Consider the following 14,466-nt stretch of genomic DNA (forward strand, 5'->3'; position numbering starts at 1 on the left):
TAAGTACACTTCCTTATGATGAGACTTTAGGGTTTAGTTTTAGGTCTCCCCAATTGTGGCTACTCAAAGACAAGCACAGAGACAGTGCTTAGCAAATCCCTTAGCAAATCCTAACCCTAACCCTAGCTTTAAGCCCTAGCCCTTACCCTAGGGGATTCAAATTGGTAGACATAGTAGTTGTCAAGCCGTGATCTGTTTCACCTATCCTTGTGATTGTCTCCACCCCCTCCAGGTGTCGCTGATTTTCCCCAGTGTATTTATCCCTGTGTTTCCTGTCTCTCTGTGCCAGTTCGTCTTTTATGTTTCCAAGTCAACCAGCATTTTTCCCGTTCTCCTGCTTTTTGCATTCTCCTTTTTCTAGTCCTCCCGGTTTTGACCCTTGCTTGTTTCTGTACTTTGTACCCGCCTGCCAGACCATTCTGCCTGCCTTGACCTTGACCTGCCTGTCTGCCACTCTGTACCTCCTGGACTCTGATCTGGTTTTGACCTTTTTGCCTGTCCATGACTATTCACTTGCTTACCCCGTTCTCCTTCCTACTCCTTTTGGATTAATAAACATTGTAAGACTCCAACCATCTGCCTCCTGTGTCTGCATCTGGGTCTCGCCTTGTGTCATGATAGTAGTAGATTACCCCAAACTTCTCATCTCATTTCATCATGCGTGAATATTTTACCAAACTTTATTTTTATACAAGTTTCAAGAGTTAACAACTGTCAATCCAGTAGTAACTACTTGACTGTGGTTCCATAGCTAATGCAACGCATGTACCCCAGATGAGCTCATTGGAGTGAGCTGAAAGCAGAAAGCTTTGTTTGTGTGGAGAGTCATTTGTAAACGCCAGAGCTCTGCATTCACGCTCGCTGATTTAAGACGTTGAAAGAACAGCAGCCCTATCTCATTTAAATAATAATGATCATAATGCCAGTGCCTGTGGCACTGCAGACATGTATCAAACATCAAACGCCTTGCAATGCTGGCGAAAACAACAAACAATTCTGTTACACAACTTAATGCATGGTTGAAGTACATCTGTGCAGTGTTATTAAGCTTAATGAGTCTGGATGGACGCAGCGATATCCTGTAGTTATTGTTGATGATTGATTTAGGCCAGGGATGAGCAACTTTGACGGGGGTGGGGGCCACAAAAAATCTGAACTCATCGTGAGGGCTCCCTCCACTAAGTTTTAGTGTTCATTTCCTGCAAGTCTACTCATTTTGCCATAGGGTGGAGAGAATATGATATCTGAGTGAGAGTGACTCACAAAATCAATGGTGCCCCCCAGACTCTAATTGGACCTCGATTGCTATAACTTTAGATAGCTGGCCACTAGATTAATTTACCAATCTAAAGAAATGTAGCTGATATGGGCTAATTGAGTGACTATCAGTGATTGACATAACAAGTGGACAAAAACTGGTGATGCACAACCACATTTTGAAATTGCACCACGTGTATTCTACTATATTCTACCTCGTAACAGTAAGTTGAGACACCAACTGAGTTCCCCAAAAATATGTATCTGTAAGCTTTCACAAGGGGGCAAAGGGCCGCCAGTTGCCCATCCCTGATTTAGGCTTTAAGCAATCATAATGTTCACAGTGGAGTGGATGGATTGTTTGATGGATCAGAAAGCAGTTTGTGTGTGTATGTGCTTGTTTTTTTGTGTGTGTGTGTGTGTGTGTGTGTGTGTGTGTGTGTGTGTGTGTGTGTGTGTGTGTGTGTGTGTGTGTGTGTGTGTGTGTGTGTGTGTGTGTGTGTGTGTGTGTGTGTGTGTGTGTGTGTGTGTACATGCGCAAGCTACAGCTCAGGGTTAAGTGGGGTCTGAGTGTAGTTGTCCAAAAACACCTTAACATCAAACCTAGCAGCCAATCATCATCATCATCATCATCATCAGGCCTAAGTTTGTTGCCTGGTTTGATGCATAAGCTTTGATGCATAACATGAAAGCTACAAGCTTCAATCCAAAGCACTCAACCAACCTTATTTGTGGATGGTCCAAAGTAATTTTCCGTTACACAAATGAACAGATCCAATTGAATCTATATACATACAGTATCTAACTATTCCTTCTAAGTATACATTCTCAAGTTCTCATTTACAACTATTAGGGCCAACATAAAGCTGTCTCAACAGCAGAGCTTTCTTTTAAGCACCATGGAGTGAATCCTTACCACCGCTACACCTGGCTCAGTCGGAGCCTTTTCTGGCAGCGAAACAATTCATTTAGCCTAATTTACTGCCTTTTTAAAAGACATAGCTGATATGTCTGACTTGCTGAAACAAATGTGGTTTCTACTGACAATTGAGATGTACAAACTATGGCATCAGGAAACGATGAGCGGATAAGAGGCTGTCCGTAATTTCAACTAAGACATTAACAAACGAGCTAAGACGGACGTAGTCAATATAACTATTTGTTCAGCACTTTTTAAATGTACAGCGACAGAGTTCAGAACATGGGCCGTTCTTACAGTATTCTCCCTGTACACCAAGTCAGAACGGTAGAATAAATAAAGGGGGCATATACTGTAAGCAGACAATGAAAGCTCTTACAATAATCGATGATGACATTTCCCTAAAACAGGCTATAAGATACATGTGCACCACCAAGTCAGAACAGTAGGCTAAATCATGAGGGGGAAAGGAACAAAATGATTAGGGTGAGGTACAGGGACTACTAACAACTTAATACACAACATACACTTAGTATTACTTTCTTAGCTTCAATATACATATTGTCACGCCTGCTCCCGCTCTCCCTCTCTGGTGCTTGAGGGCGCCTGCCTGCCATTCATTACACACACCTGTCACCATCATTACGCGCATCAGCGCTCATCAGCGACCATTAGACTCACCTGGAGTCCTTCACCATTTTATATCTGTCTGTTCCTCCATTGGTTCCCCGTATCAGCATTAATGTTGTTATGTTTTTATGTCCAGACGCTGTCCTGTCCTGTTTCATGTCCATTGTTAATTAAATGTTCACTCCCTGTATTTGCTTCTAACCTACCAGCGTCAATCCTTACACATGTCTCCCTGGCATATTACATAATTTATGCAGAAGCATACAATATATTTTTGGACTCACCTTGTTGTGCTGTGCTCACTTGAACAGTTAGGTGGCGCAGCGGTCCTTCTTGTGGGCAAATTTTTGTCATCAAACTTTGTTTTTCAAAGTCTTCTATTCTCTGGATTTGTGGTGCTTACAAGACAACTGGCAACTCGGATTAAAACAAGGTTGAATTGTGAAGTCCGTGATCTTCAGGTAAGAGCTCTAGAAAGAGGCCTAAGTTCCTGAATGGATGACAATTCAAAATGTATTTTTCCAGTTGGTACTCGTTTTTTCCCAAGTTCCCAGTATTCTTGAACTCACTGAAGTCTGAGATTTCCCATTTCCAGTTGTAATGAACGCAGCAGAAGTCTTGCTGTATTGACAGCACGGCCAATGTATTCAACCTTTTCTGGCCCATGGTGTTGCATGTGAATGTTTATCATTTTAAGCTTGAAAAAATACCCTTAAATCCAGACATGGACCACATACCCTCTCCACTGAATAGCAGGCTAGTGATTGCTTTGCAACACTTGCAGATAGCCACGGAATCCTTCCAAACCACTCATTGTTGAATTTGCAATTTACAACTTGTTGTTTAATGTCCAATGGCTGATTTTTTATTTTTTTTAATGTATTAACCCTTTATTTAACAAGTGAGTCAGTTAAGTTAACAATTTCTTATTTACAATGACGGCCTACCCCAGCCAAACCCTAACCCGGACGATGCTGGGCCAATTGTGCAACACCCTATGGGACTCCCAATCAAGCCGGTTGTTATACAGCCTGGAATCGATAGAGGGTCTGTAGTGACACCTCTAGCACTGAGATGCAGTGCCTTAGAGTGCTGCGCCACTCAGGAGCACCAATACATTTTATCTATAATTTATCTTCATATGACAAGGGTTGAAAAGGATTTGCTGGTAGATTGTCGACTTGATTCATGATGATGACTGCTTGTCTAGCTTGCTAGCTAAGATTTTGAAAGTATGACGTTGACATGATCAGTCCAATCAAAGCTACGGTAGATATATAACGTCAATTGATGTTAATTATATCTGTGGTCAATAACCTTGAGCCTTCTTTTAATGTAAATCTGGGGCAGCATTGAAGGGGTTTGAATTTTCGAGGTCTCCCTGTAGATTTTGCAATGACTTAGTGTCCCCATGAGTGACAGAACACTGAGCCAATCACGGCGCAACTAGAGAACATTACTAATCCCTACGCTCCTACGATTTGTGATATGTATTAATGCCAAAATAACGTTCAAAACAGGCAACAGAAAAATATACAGTATCAGTCCAAACTTTAGACACACCTACTCATTCCTGGGTTTTTCTTTATTTTTACAATTTTCTACGTTGTAGAATAACAGTGAAGACATCAAAACTATTAAATAACACATTTGGACTCATGTAGTAACCAAAAAAGTGTTAAACAAATAAAAATATATTTTAGATTTTAGATTCTTCAAAGTTGCCACCCTTTGCCTTGATGACAGCTTTGCACATTCTTGGCATTCTCTCAATCAGCTTCATGAGGTAGTCACCAGGAAGGCATTTCAATTAACAAGTGTGCTTTGTTAAAAGTTCATTTGTGGAATTTCTTTACTTCTTAAAGAGTTTGAAAAAATCAGTTGTGTTGTGACAAGGAAGCGATGGTATACAGAAGAGCCCTATTTGCTAAAAGACCAAGTCCAAATTATGTCAAGAACAGCTCAAATAAGCAGTCAACAGTCCATCATTACTCACACAGCCCCAGGCCATCTGGGGATCACAGTACACACCACAGGAATAGGAAAAACTCACACACACACGTACGCACGCACGGACACACACACACTCATTGACACAATAGCTTCCGGGCAGCAAACAATGCAAAGTGAAAGAAAATTAATATTTAAGTAGATCATTTGCAAGATTTTAGATAATTAGCGTGACCTATTCATGTATTCAGATTGGGGAACATGTCACATTGCTTATTCTAATCAGACACATATAACCTGTCACTGGATTCGCATATGCAATTGGCCATATGCTACTAATTACCTACTGCCTGTCATAAGCACAGACGTTTCCTCTACAAACGCTGAAACTTTCTTACGAACGGCTCAACTGAACTATATAGTTTTAATTGATCCCTGTCCGTCCCTAAGGTCCTATCAAAGCATGGCAGAAATATGCACATCTCAACCAGACTGGAATTAGCTTGCTAAATAAAGAGACTACCAAATGCTTTTGTCCTGGTCGCATTCCAACGTAAGGATAACAATGTTTTGTATTAGTAGAGAGTCTCATCCTGAGCTATTCATTGCTCTGTACCACTCTTCCATATAATTTTTTAACTTGCCTTTGGTTTGGTCTGTAGGCTTTCTATGTACACTGTACTGCAAGTATCTACCATGTTCTACCACGTTCAGCCACGTTCTTCCTCAGAAGCAGCAGTCACCAGGGACCTCATTTATAACCACTGTGTACATTTCACATTACATATCTGCGTGCGCCAATTCTGAAAAGACTGTGCAAGTACAAAAAAAATGGAGATTTATAAACTTGGCACACGCCATACACGTTTCCCATTATATACCAGACCCATCCGGAAACTGTGCTCTTGTGAACGAGCATTAACCTGTTAAGGATGGGGGCGCTGTTGTCACTATTTATGCTAATCGTGTAATTTTTGAAACGGCTTCTCACAAAATTCTTGATCGTACAATATGCATATTATTATTATTATTGGATAGAAAACAGTCTATAGTTTCTATAGGAGTTGAAATTTTGTCTCTAAGTGGAACAGAAGTCATTCTACAGCAATTTCCCTGACATGGAGTCAGATTTCAGAAATTTTGGCCCCTGATTTGAATGGGGTCGATTGCGCGTTCACAGGCACTATAAATTAAAAAACCCTGTAGCTAGCAAGTCTTTTCTTGCTGCGTAATGCGCCTGGAGGACATCGACCCGCACTTGTTCCAAGCATTAGTGGAGGGAGTAATATTACTCTGGTCATGTTTCTACTCGTTATGGGAGTTAAAAACATCATAAGGTAGTTAATTTAAAGCGTTTTATAGCAATTTATATCCGTTTAGTGCGATTTTGGGACATTTATTTCTGAAACGCTGTGAATTGCTGGGCACGCTTCCAGTTCATCCCGAACGCAGTTGGCATTTCCACATGGCAAGAGGACAGCTTTCCACCAAAAGACGATTAGACCCAAGAAAGGATCCTTTGCCCAAGATACTGATGGAAGAACAGCTCAAAGTAGGACATTTTTATTATGATAAATCGTGTTTCTGTCGAAAAATGTTAGTGGCTTAGGACGCCATGTTTTTTGACGTAGCTTCGCTTGGCGCAAACTGTATTGAAAAGTAAGGATAATTTAAAAAATGTAATTCCGCGATTGTATTAAGAATTAAATTGTCTATCAATCCCTGTCCACCCTATATTTTTTAGTCACGTTTATGAGTATTTATGTATATATATTTTTTAAATATTTCACTTTCACACATTAAAGTCCAATACAGCTAATGAAAGACACAGATCGTGTGAATCCAGCCAACATGTCCGATTTTTAAAATGTTTTACAGGGAAGACACAATATGTAAAGATGTAAATCTATTAGCTAAACACATTAGCATAATCCACCATCTTTTCTTTGTCCACCAACACCAGTAGCTATCACCAATTCGGCTAAACTAAGATATTGATAGCCACTAACCAAGAAAAAAACTCATCAGATGACAGTCTGATAACATATTTATGATATAGGATAGGTTTTGTTAGAAAAATATGCATATTTCAGGTAGATGTCATAGTTTACAATTGCACCCACCGTCACAAATGGACTAGAATAATTACAATGAGCAACGTGTTTACCTAACTACTAATCATCAAACATTTCGTAAAAATACACAGCATACACTAATCGAAAGACACAGATCCTGTGAATACAGACAATATTTCAGATTTTCTAAGTGTCTTACAGCGAAAACACAATAAATCGCTATATTAGCATACGACATATGCAAAAGTTACCAGAGCATTGATTCTAGCCAAAGAGAGCGATAACGTAAACATTGCCAAAATATATTAATTTTTTCACTAACCTTCTCAGAATTCTTCCGATGACACTCCTGTAACATCATATTACACAATCCATATACAGTTTGTTCGAAAATGTGCATATTTAGCCACCAAAATCATGGTTAGACAATGACAAAAGTAGCTCAGCTGGTCAGACAATGTCGTGCACCATATTAGACAGTGATCTAGTCTTATACATAAATACTCATAAACTTGACTAAAAAATACAGGGTGGACAGCGATTGATAGACAATTTAATTCTTAATACAATCGCGGAATTACATTTTTTAAATTATCCTTACTTTTCAATACAGTTTGCGCCAAGCGAAGCTACGTCAAACAAGATGGCGTCCTAAGCCATTAACATTTTTCGACAGAAACACGATTTATCATAATAAATTTCCTACTTTGAGCTGTTCTTCCATCAGAATCTTGGTCAAAGAATCCTTTCTTGGGTCTAATCGTCTTTTGGTCGAAAGCTGTCCTCTTGCCATGTAGAAATGCACATTGCGTTCGGCATGAATTGGAACAGTGCCCAGAGATTCACAGTGTCTCAGAAATATATGTCCCAAAATCGCACTAAACGGGTATAAATTGCTATAAAACGGTTTAAATGAACTACCTTATGATGTTTTTAACTCCTATAACGAGTAGAAACATGACCGGAGAAATATTACTCCCTACACTAATGCTTGGAACAAGTGCGGGTCGGTGTCCTCCGCGCGCCTGACGCAGCTGGAAAAGAGTTCCTACCTACAGGTTTTTTTGATTTATAGTGGCTGTGATTGGGCAATCGACACCATTCAAATCGTCATCACGTAAAGGCATCCAGGGGAAGACGTAAGCAGTGTCTGTATGCTCATAGCTATAACAGTGGCCTTCAAACTGACTCCAGATCAGGGAAATTGCTGTAGAATGAGTTCTGTTCCACTCAGAGACAAAATTCCAACGCCTATAGAAACTATAGACTGTTTTCTATCCAATAATAGTAATAATATGAATATTGTACGATCAAGAATTTAGTAGGAAGCCGTTTAAAAAATTACACGATTTACATAAATAGTGACAACAGCACCCCCTAGCCTCAACAGGTTTTAACTTGTACAGCGATATTTGCATGATCTGACGGTTCTGAAAGAAAAAAACTATTGCAAATTGTTGTGGACCTGTAAACAGATCGTTTGAATTCAATAATGTTTTGCATGTACTTTTTCCTGAACCTAAATATGTTGCACTGCCCGCAAATTCTTAAACATTTTCTAGTATTTCTACTCAAACAATGTAAAACGACAGTTGGCCTACTTACAGAGATAGCTGATACACGTCAAAGCAAAATTCTACTGTATTTTATCAACCGTGCTTCCCTTCCTGCTAGATAGAGTAAAGTATTTGAAGTAGTTTATTCATTTACTACTGTAAAGTGAGTCCAATCAAATCAAATCAAATTGTATTTGTCACATGCGCCAAATACAACAGTTGCAGCCCTTACAGTGAAATGCTTACTTAAAAGCCCTTGACCAACCATGCAGTTTTAAAAAAGTACCTAACAAAAAGTATGAAATAAAAGTAACAAATAATTACAGAGCAGCGGTAAGATAACAAAAGCGAGGCTATATCCAGGGGGTACCGGTATAGAGTCAATGTGCGGGGCACCGTTTAGTCTAGGTAATTGAGGTAATATGTACATGTAGGTAGAGTCATTAAAGTGACTAGATAATAACAAAGAGCAGAATCAGCGTAGAGGCAATGCAAATAGTCTGTGTAGCCATTTGACAGATGAAAACTCTCTAGGTAGATAGTGTGGTCTACAGCTTTTCATGAGATACTCTACCTCGGGCAAGCAAAACCTTGAGACTTCCTTAGATATCGTGCACCAGCTGTTGTTTACAAATATACATAAACCGGTCAGCAAATGAGAGCTGGAATGTTGGATCATCAGCTTTTATTTTATTTATTTATTTTACCGTTATTTTACCAGGTAAGTTGACTGAGAACACGTTCTCATTTACAACAACGACCTGGGGAATAGTTACAGGGGAGAGGAGGGGGATGAATGAGCCAATTGTAAACTGGGGATTATTAGGTGACCATGATGGTTTGAGGGCCAGATTGGGAATTTAGCCAGGACACCGGGGTTAACACCCCTACTCTTACGATAAGTGCCATGGGATCTTTTAATGACCTCGGAGAGTCAGGACACCCGTTTAACGTCCCATCCGAAAGACGGCACCCTACACAGGGTAGTGTCCCCAATCACTGCCCTGGGGCATTGGGATATTTTTTTTATTTTTATTTTTTTTTGACCAGAGGAAAGAGTGCCTCCTACTGGCCCTCCAACACCACTTCCAGTAGCATCTGGTCTCCCATCCAGGGACTGACCAGGACCAACCCTGCTTAGCTTCAGAAGCAAGCCAGCTTTGGTATGCAGGGTGGTATGCTGCTGGTTCTACTGTGGGACGATTTTCTTCCTGAGCGGATGCTCAGGGGACCGGAACATAATCACATACTGTATGTCTCTCTATTATGCTTGAGAATACTTTGCAACAGATTTCCACAATTAAAATCACTTGGAGCTGATTTACTGGTGTTGTCATGGTCTTTTAAGGCCAACAGTCTACTTTGCGAGTATGAAACCATCACAGTCAGAAAGGTGAAGGATTTATTGAGTCGGACTCGAGTCCGACTCAAGTCCCGGTATTCATGACTTGTGACTTGGCTTGGCCTTGACCAATAGTGACTCGGACTTGTACTCTCCTTCTTGTGACTTGTATTGAACTGGCTATGATAAGCCAAATAATATTAGCAGCAATAGGTTATGCTTTGTTCAGCAGCAAGAAGGATACGCCACACCCGGCACACACAGCCTACATCAGCTGGCTCGATGAGTGTGGACAGACAGGCAGGCAGGCTCAACTCCGGTTCCAATAATACACATCACATCACGCAGGCAACTCTGTTGCTTCCCAGCTAATCAGTCACCAGCATTCTAGTTACCATTTGCATGGTTATGAAACACAAGCTCCTTAATAAGCTATTAAAATCAATAGCATCTAATAGTAAAACGACAGTCTATCTCTGTTTGTCTCTCTCCCCATTGAGTATAGAAAAGTAGGCTGTCTGAATTTGTCATCTCGCTCAACCCTCCCACTTTCGCCAATGCGTCCCATAGCCAGGTTTTTAACAAGTCTGCCTTAATTCTACAATGAAAGCGACTAGTTTTCAACTGTTCAAAAGTTATAACCCATATCACAGGCACTACATTATTTTCTTTATATTGCGCATTGGCGGGACACATTTTACATTCATAAACAACATAGCGGGCCATTCTAAAACTAGTCTACTTGCAGACCGGACCGCTAACCATTTGTTTAGGATACACGTTGTTCAGTCATGTAACCTTATGACTAGCTAGCTTGCTAAATACATGCTAACTTCACAGCCTGTGTGCAAACATTTGGTGGAACAGAAAGAAAGGAAACTATTTATTGCCACTCCATCTGACTGGGTAAATAACTTCATATTGAGTTAATGTGGACCCTGTGACTCAGATTTGAGCACTGGGAATTGGAAGTCCAGCCATAGGGACTCGTGACTCAACTCATGACTCGACCATTGGTGACTCTGACTTGGACGCGAGCACAGGGGACTCAAGGTTTATTGACTCGACTACATCACTGCCTAGGTGGCCAAGCGTTTAGAGCTTTGGGTCAGTAACTGAAAGGTTGCTGGTTTGAATAACCGAGCTGACAAGGTGAAGAATATGTGGATTTGCCCTTGGGCAAGGCACGTAACCCTGATATGCTCCAGGTGTGCTGTACTACTATGGCTGACACTGTAAAACAACACATTTTACTGTACCTATCTGGTGTACTATTTACGCAACAGAAAAATGTATCTTCGCTCTTCACACTCATGGTATATCAAGCATGTCATCATATCACCCATTTGGACAAAATACTAGGCAACTTTTTTGCTTGCAATGCAATACACTAGAAACTGTGCATACCCATGGTCTAAAGCAGGGGTAGTCAACGCTTACCCTACAAGCAGTGGTGTAAAGTACTTAAGTAAAAGTACTACTTAAGTAGTTTTGGGGGTATCTGTACTTTACTATTTGTATGTTTGACAACTTTTACTTTTACTCCACTACATTCCTAAAGAAAAATATGTACATTTTATTCCCATGCATTTTTTCCTGACACCCAAAAGTACTCGTTACATTTAGAATGCTCAGGCAGGACATCAATATGGTCCAATTCACGCACCTATCTATGTAACGCATTGTAACCCCTACTGCCTCTGAATCACTAAACACAAATACTGCATTTGTAAATGATGTCCCGCCCGTCTGTACATACATTTTTAAAACAAGAAAATTGTGCTGTCTGGTTTGCTTAATATAAGGATTTTGATGTACAGTTGAAGTCGGAAGTTTACATACACCTTAGACAAATACATTTAAACTCAGTTTTTCACAATTCCTGACATTTAATCCAAGTAAAAATTCCCTGTCTTGGGTCAGTCAGGATCACCACTTTATTTTAAGAATGTGAAATGTCAGAATAATAGTAGAGAGAATGATTTATTTCAGCTTTTATTTCTTTCATCACCTTCCCAGTGTGTGAGAGGTTTACATACACTCAGTTAGTATTTGGTAGCATTACCTTTAAATTGTTTAACTTGGGTCAAACGTTTCAGGTAGCCTTCCACATGCTTTCCACAATAAGTTGGGTGAATTTTGGCAAATTCCTCCTGACAGAGCTGGTGTAACTGAGTCAGGTTACACCTCCTTGCTCGCACACACTTTTTCAGTTCTGCCCCCAAATTTTCTAAAGGATTGAGGTCAGGGCTTTGTGATGGCCACTCCAATACCTTGACTTTGTTGTCGTTAAGCCATTTTGCCACAACTTTGGAAATATGCTTGGGGTCATTGTCCATTTGGAAGACCCATTTGCGACCACGCTTTAACTTCCTGACTGATGTCTTGAGATGTTGCTTCAATATATCCACATCATTTTCCACCTCATGATGCCATCTATTTTGTGAAGTCCAACAGTCCCTCCTGCAGCAAAGCACCCCCATAACATGATACTGCCACCCCCCGTGCTTCACGGTTGAGATGGTGTTCTTCAGCTTGCAAACTTCCCCCTTTTTCCAAACATAACGATGGTCATTATGGCCAAACAGTTCTATTTTTGTTTCATCTTACCAGAGGATATTTCACCAAAAAGTACGATCTTTGTCCCCATGTGTCAACGTCGTCAGGGAAATGACCAGACCAAGGTGCAGCGTGGTCAGCATGTATTTCTTTTTTATTATGAATGTCGCCAACAAAAACAAGAAACAACAAAATCTAACATGAAGCAGACTAGGGCTATACAGGCCAATAACACAGACAACTACCCACAACTAAGGTGGCAAAACAGGCTGCCTAAGTATGATTCCCAATCAGAGACAACGATAGACAGCTGCCTCTGATTGGGAACCACACTCGGCCAAACACACAGAAATACAAAACATAGAATGCCCACCCCACATCACACCCTGACCTAACCAAATAGAGAAATAAAATGTCTCTCTAAGGTCAGGGCGTGACACCATGTGCAGTTGCAAACCGTAGTCTGGCTTTTTCATGGCGGTTTTGGAGCAATGGCTTCTTCCTTGCTGAGCGGCCTTTCAGGTTATGTCGATATAGTACTCGTTTTACTGTGGATATCGATACTTTTGTACCTGTTTCCTCCAGCATCTTCACAGGGTACTTTGCTGTTGTTCTGGGATTGATTTGCACTTTTTGCACCAAAGTACGTTAACCTCTCTGGGATAGATGGGACGCTTGCGTCCCAACAGGCATGTCAAAATGTAGAGCGCCAAATTCAAAAAAATTATATAAAATTAAACTTGATTAAATCACACATATAAGATATCAAATTAAAGCTACACTCGTTGTGAATCCAGCCAACATGTCAGATTTCAAAAAGGCTTTTCGGCGAAAGCATAAGATGCTATTATCTGATGATAGCCCAATGTAAACAAGAGAGTGTAGCCTATTGCTAGCGCTACATGCTACATGCTAGCGCTACTCAAAACGCTAATATAAAATATAAAACATGCATTACCTTTGACGAGATTCTTTTGTTGGCACTCCAATATGTCCCATAAACATCACAAATGGTCCTTTTGTTCGATTAATTCCATCCATATATATCCAAATTGTCCATTTATTTGGCGCCGTTGTACCAGGAAAAACAGCGTTCAATTTGAACAAAATCATGACACAATATCTAAAAAGAATTACCTCTAAACTTTGCCAAAACATTTCAAAGTACTTTTGTAATACAGCTTAAGGTATTTGTAAACGTTAATAATCGATCAAATTGAAGACAGGTCAATCTGTTTTCAATACAGGATATCAACAAACTCACGGAACATTTCATTTCTTGCCCAAATCTCAAACATAAACAAACGACGTCCCTCCACTTCCGGGTCAATATCTTTTTCACCTCACAAAGAAAAAACCTTAACCATTTTCCGTACAATGGCGACATCCAGTGGAAGCAGTAGAAACTGCGCATTTACTGATTAGAATTCTGGTTTGCCCAAAACAATCCATTGAACATAGAGAAACTTAACAATAAAAAAGTTAGTCCTCAGGGTTTTGACTGCTATATAAGTTCTGTTATACTTACAGATATGATTCAAACAGTTTTAGAAACTTCAGAGTGTTTTCTATCCAAATCTACTAATTATATGCATATCTTATATTCTGGGGATGAGTAGCACGAAGTTGAAATTGCGCACGCTATTTTTCCCTAAGTGAAAACTCTGCACCCTATCCTCAAGAAGTTAATCTCCTTCCTGAGCGGTATGACGGCTGCGTGGTCCCATGGTGTTTATACTTGCGTACTATTGTTTGTACAGATGAATGTGGTATCTTCAGGCTTTTGGAAATTGCTCTCAAGGATGAACCCGACTTGTGTCTACAATTTATTTTTCTGAGATCTTGGCTGATTTCTTTTGATTTTCCCATGATGTCAAGCAAAGAGGCACTGATTTGGAAGGTAAGCCTTGAAATACATCCACAGGTACACCTCCAATTGACTAAAATTATGTTAATTAGCCTATCAGAAGCTTCTAAAGCCATGACATAATTTTCTGGAATTGTCCAAGCTGTTTAATAGCACAGTCAACTTAGTGTATGTAAACTTCTGACCCAGAGGAATTGTGATACAGTGAAAGTAATAAGTGAAATAATCTGTCTGTAAGAACTTGTTGGAAAAATTACTTGTGTCATGCACAAAGTAGATGTCCTAACCGACTTGCCAAAACTATAGTTTGT

Source organism: Salvelinus fontinalis, chromosome 7 (genome assembly GCF_029448725.1).
Source record: "Salvelinus fontinalis isolate EN_2023a chromosome 7, ASM2944872v1, whole genome shotgun sequence".
Lineage (NCBI taxonomy): Eukaryota > Metazoa > Chordata > Actinopteri > Salmoniformes > Salmonidae > Salvelinus > Salvelinus fontinalis.